The sequence below is a fragment of the Myotis davidii genome, unplaced genomic scaffold (genome assembly GCF_000327345.1).
Source record: "Myotis davidii unplaced genomic scaffold, ASM32734v1 scaffold571, whole genome shotgun sequence".
Taxonomy (NCBI): Eukaryota; Metazoa; Chordata; class Mammalia; order Chiroptera; family Vespertilionidae; genus Myotis; species Myotis davidii.
Window position 1 is genome coordinate 1691717 of NW_006283136.1, and position 6057 is coordinate 1697773.

General features: G+C 43.8%; 1 long non-coding RNA gene across 1 annotated transcript in view; it reads left to right on the forward strand.

Moving 5' to 3' along the window:
• The window catches only part of LOC107182727, an 8142-nt gene continuing 2085 nt past the window's right edge, over positions 1 to 6057 (forward strand). The window contains exons 1-2 of the long non-coding RNA XR_001513459.1: positions 1 to 71; positions 4144 to 4146. This is a non-coding gene — a long non-coding RNA (uncharacterized LOC107182727). The remainder of the gene's footprint in view (positions 72 to 4143; positions 4147 to 6057) is intronic.

A 6057-nucleotide genomic window follows, 5' to 3' on the forward strand; every position in this document is an offset into this window, starting at 1 on the left:
TAGATTAAGGGGGTGGGAGAAAGCAAATCAGGAAAATCTCTGAGACTGAATAAAGAGTAAAACAGAGACACGTTTTACTTTTATATTGGTGGGTACAGGATCGTTAACGGCGAATATTTACAGCACATAGAGGATATTCAGGGAACAATGAGGAGTTCTGTGGTCTCCTGCTCTGGGGCGAGGTTGTACTCTGAGGAGTCCAGAAAAAGGGGATTACTCTGACATTTCAAAGGTTTGTTATCTTAGATGCTAAAGACAATAGACAGGTTCAGTTAAGGTAAAGATTAAGCTTTGTCAAGGAAGCTACAGGTCTAGGATGTGTCTACCCACCATGACTCATTTTCAGTTGGGAATTTGTATGTTCAGACCATCCTATGTGGTTACTTTAGGTCTCTGAGTTCATAAGCCCACCACGCAGGCCTCCCCTGAGCTTATCAGGTGTAATATATGGCCCCCTTTCTTCCACACTAGAATGGAGTGGCAGGGCCTACTTGTGGAACCTGCAGTTCACTCGAGGTCTAAGTCTTGGTCCTCTCACTGTCACTGTGATGTTCCCTACTCTGCCTTGGGTTCTCCGTTCCTGGCCACAGACAGGGCAGTCCTTCCATCTGGCCCTTCACCTTGGTGGCTGGGGCTGGGCAAGCAGTGAACTAATGCCTTCCCCCCTTCTCCAACCTCAGCACATGTGCTCCTGCTCCCTGTTGCCCAGGCAGCTCACAAAGCTCACCCAGGATGAGCCCATGGCCTCCCCCAGCCGCTAGTTCCAGTGACTGACTCTGTGGGGACACTGCCTCTTCCTTTTCTGTAAACACTGACAGTAATCAACACATGATCAAAGATTCCGTGCTGTGCAAAGATAACAAGATGCTTACAGAAATATCCTGTCAGTGCCAGGGCATGCCGGGCAGTGGGACATCCAGGGGAAGGGGCACATACAACTAACCATGGTTCAGTTCAGGGAGAAATGGAAGAGAATCATGGAAAAACAGGAACGAGGTGCTGGGAGAGTCCTGGAAGAAGAATGCACAACTGGTGGGAGACTTGGAGGAGAGCTTTTCCGAAGAGGTGGCATCTGATATCGATCTTCAGAGTTGGGGCTGGGCGTGGGGTTGATGACTGAAGAAGAGATAAGGAAGATGATGAATTGAGAGAAACATTTCAAAGAGAAGAGACTTTAGGAGAGATGATGGCATCTCTTTGTGTCCCCTTAGGACTTAGTTCATGGTTCTGTCCAGGGCACCATTGTTCACAGGTGATAGCTTTGCCTTTCCTTAGCAGCAGTGAGTCTTGGCAAGGAGGGAATATGATTTGTTCACATTTGTTCACATTGCATGTATCCCCAGCGATACCTAGTCTAGCACCTAGTGGGTGCCCAGCAAAGGCTTCTTCAATGAATTAAAGTGTCCTTTGCTCTAGAGCAGTGGTCGGCAAACTGCGGCTCGCAAGCCACATGCGGCTCTTTGGCCCCTTGAGTGTGGCTCTTCCCAAGTCTTAGGAGTACCCTAATTAAGTTAGTAACAATGTACCTATCTATATAGTTTAAGCTTAAAAAATTTGGCTCTCAAAAGAAATTTCAATCGTTGTACTGTTGATATTTGGCTCTGTTGACTAATGAGTTTGCCGACCACTGCTCTAGAGCAGCAGTTCTCAACCTTCCTAATGCTGCGACCCTTTAATACAGTTCCTCATGTTGTGGTGACCCCCAACCATAAAATTATTTTCGTTGCTACTTCATAACTGCAATTTTGATTCTCATATGAATCATAATGTAAATATCTGATATGCAGGATGTATTTTCATTGTTACAAATTGAACATAATTAGCTCATAGTGCTTAATCACAAAAACAATATGTAAGTATATATGTGTTTTCTGATGGTCTTAGGCGACCCCTGTGAAAGGGTCGTTCGACCCCCAAAGGGGTTGGGACCCGCAGGTTGAGAACCGCTGCTCTAGAGCAATTGAAGAGGTTAAGGACTTTGGAAACGTCCACAGACTGGCCACTGAGAAATCCTTTTTCATAACTGACAAATATAAGCACAAATCCTTACCATGAGCTCAAGTGCTCTGCTCCCTCTGATTTCATTCCCTATCACTTTCCTCCTCACTTCATTCAAAGCATGAAGTCCTCATTTAAACAGCAGCTCCTCATTTAAGCTAAGCAGGCTTTTACCATTGGTCTTTTCTAGGCCAAGAACGCTCTCCCAACTCCCAGATATCTAAACAGCTCACTGCCTAACTTCCCTTAGGCCTCTGCTCAAATGCCACCTCCTCAAAGAGATCTTCCCTGACCACACCATCTAAAATAGTGCACACCCCTATTACTTTCTTTTGTCTTACTTTTTCTTCACAATATTTTTATTCACGTCGCTGCATGATATCTTATATTTACTTGCTAACTGTCTGCCTCCCCATCTAAATTGTGTACTCTTAACGGAACGAAATTTGTTTATGCACTGCTATATCCCAGTGCCCAGAGCAGAGCCTGATACATACTGGGCACTTATACATTTATGTGGACTATATGCATTAGTGAATGAATGATCTTAAAAAGAGTAGTTTCAGTAGAGTGGTAGGGTCAGGAGTCAGGTGGTCAGGTGTTGGTTAATTAGTGACCAGGTGTATAGAAGGAAACAGGGAGAAACAACTGCTAGTTCAAGAAATAAGGTCACGAGGTCATCAATATGTGAATATATTTTGTAAAATGTGAAGTACCATGTAAATATATCTATTTTCCCTGGCAGAACAGCTTAGGGGGAGATAAGCAGAAATGAAATCAAGTCCAATAGTGGGGTTAGCCTTGACAAAGTGGCAAACTCTTCGTGTGTGGTAGAAATCAAGGCAATGTGATAGGGAGAGGGAAAGACAGAGCTGAAAGGACTGTTGATCATCCTTGTAATACAACAAGAATGTGTGAGAGACTTGGCCTGCACTCCTGTATGACATTGGGCAGCCAGGCCTCCTAGAGGAGAAAGCCTAAGTCAGTGGTTCTCAACCTATGGGTGGCAACCCCTTTGGGGGTCGAACGACCCTTTCACAGGGATTGCCTAAGACCATCGGAAACACATATATAATTACATGTTGTTTTTGTGATTAATCACTATGTTTTAATTATGTTCAATTTGTAACAATGAAAATACATCCTGCATATCAGATATTTACATTATGATTCATAACAGTAGCAAAATTACAGTTATGAAGTAGCAACGAAAATAATTCTATGGTTGGGGATCACCACAACATGAGGAACTGTATTAAGGGGTCGTGGCGTTAGGAAGGTTGAGAACCACTGGCCTAAGTACATACATCACCCCTCAACAAATCCATTAAGCAGGTACTAATAGTCTCCATTTACAAGAGAGAAAATCAGGCTCTTATTGATCACATGTTTTGCCCAAGACCACACAGTAGAAAGTGTCAATATCAACTTGTTTTTAGTAGCTACAGTTCTGGTTTAAAAGGGTGTTTTTCTCATTATAAACGTATTGCATAGGCACTGAAAGATCTAAAAAGAAGAAAATCAACCACAAACCCACAGTATGGAAACAACTCACTGTTAGCATTGTGGTGTATTGCCTTCCAAACTTTTTCTATACACATGTAATATCTCTCTATATAAAAGCCTAAGCAACCAAATGACCTAACCACCAAATGACTGAACAACTGGTCGACCAGTTGCTATGACATGCACTGACCACCAGGGGACAGGCACTCAATGCAAGAGCTGCCCCCTGGTGGTCAGTGCACTCCCACAGCCAACCTCCCACAGCCCCTCCCCCCAGCTGGCCAGCCCCCCCAATTGGTCCCAATTGCTGGCTGGGACAAGGGACCCTACCCGTGCACGAATTCGTGTACCAGGCCTCTAGTATATTAATACTTAAATATATTTTTATTAATTTCAGAGAGTAAGGGAGAGGGAGAAAGAGATAGGAACATCAATGATAAGAGAGAATCATTGATTGGCTGCCTCCAGTACACCCCACACTGGGGATCAAGCCCGCAACGAGGGCGTATAGCCTGACAAGGAATCAAACTATGACCTCCTGGTTCATAGGTCAACACTCAACCACTGAGCCACAGCGGCTGGCCCATCCTATATGATAAAGAGGCAATATGCAAATTTACCATCACTCCAACGTACAAGATGGTCGCCCCCAAGTGGATACAAGATGGCTGCCACAAATTGGCCATCAGGGGAGGGCAGTTAGGGGTGACCAGGCCTGCAGGGAAGGGCAGTTGGAGGCAACCAGGCCTGCAGGGAAGGGCGGTTGGAGGCAACCAGGCCTGCAGGGGAGGGCAGTTAGGGGCAATCAGGCAGGTGAGCAGTGGGAGCCATCAGTCCTGGATTGTGAGAGGGATGTCCGACTGTCCGTTTAGGCCCGATATCACTGGGATTGGGCCTAAACAGGTAGTTGGACATTCCTCAAGGGGTCCCAGATTGAAGAGGTTGCAGGCATATATTTTTAAATAAAGTGGAGATTAGATCCCATATGCTCTTTTGTAAGTTTACATACATAATTTATAACAATAATTTGAATTGTTTTTCTATGTCAAATTTTCTTGGACATGCTTTTTTAAAAAATATATATTTTTATTGATTTCAGAGAGGAAGGAGAGGAAGAGAGATAAAAACATCAATGATGAGAGAGAATCATTGATTGGCTGCCTCCTGCACATTGGACTGAGCCTGCAACCCAGACATGTGCCCTTGACCGGAATCAAACCTGGGACTCTTCATTCTGCAGACTGAGCCAAACCAGCCAGGACATGGACATGCTTTTGATTAGTTTCATATTATTCTGTCCCTTGGATGTCTATAGTTAGTTTTCCTGTCCTCTTTTGTGTGGCATTGTAGTACAAGTCCAAAATTCCTTACTCTAAAATTTTTGGGCCAGAAGTGTTTCAAAAATCACAATTTTTCATAGTTTAAAAGGCAACATACCCCAACCGATGTGGCTCAGTGGTTGAGCATCAACCTATGAACCAGGAGGTCATGGTTCAAATCCTGGGCAGTGCACATGCCCAGGTTGTGGACTCGATCTCCAGTTTGGGGCATGCAGGTGACATCTGAGCCAAGATTCTCTCTCATCATTGATGTTTCTATCTCTCTCTTCCTCTCCCTTCCTCTCTAAAATTAACAACAAATATAAATATAAATATATATATATATATTTTGAAGGCAATATAGTACATATGCCATATTACATAATTCCTCCAATGAAATCTAGAACCACACCCCAAAATCAACACATAAATATTTTGACAACAAACATGAATATTCACATTAAACGGGTAAAAGGAAAAGTGGACAAAATAGGCTTTTGTCAGTTCAGGTCAGGTTTTGTAACCAAATGAGTTTATGCCAAACTCATCAAAAATACCTTCGTTTTTTGTGTGTCTTTTTTAAAAATATTTTTTTATTAATTTCAGAGAGGATGGAAGAGGGAGAGAGAGATAGAAACATCAATGATGAGAAAGAATCATTGATCGGCTGCCTCCTGCATGCTCCCCACTGGGGACCAAGCCCGCAAACTGGGCATGTGCCCTTGACCAGAATCGAATCTGGGACCTTTTGGTCCGCAGGTTGACGTTCTACCCACTGAGCCAAACTAGTTTTCCTGTCCTCTTTTGTGTGGCATTGTAGTACAAGTCCAAAATTCCTTACTCTAAAATTTTTGGGCCAGAAGTGTTTCAAAAATCACAATTTTTCATAGTTTAAAAGGCAACATACCCCAACCGATGTGGCTCAGTGGTTGAGCATCAACCTATGAACCAGGAGGTCATGGTTCAAATCCTGGGCAGTGCACATGCCCAGGTTGTGGACTCGATCTCCAGTTTGGGGCATGCAGGTGACATCTGATCCAAGATTCTCTCTCATCATTGATGTTTCTCTCTCTCTCCCCCTCTATCTTCCTCTCTGAAATCAATAAATATATTTATATATAAGATTTTTTTTATTGTTGAAAGTATCACATAAGCGCCCTTCCCCCCTCGGACCCCTTCTGGCCGCCCCACCAGCCGCTCTCATTTCCCGGTTCCCTGTCTCCCAGGTTCTGAC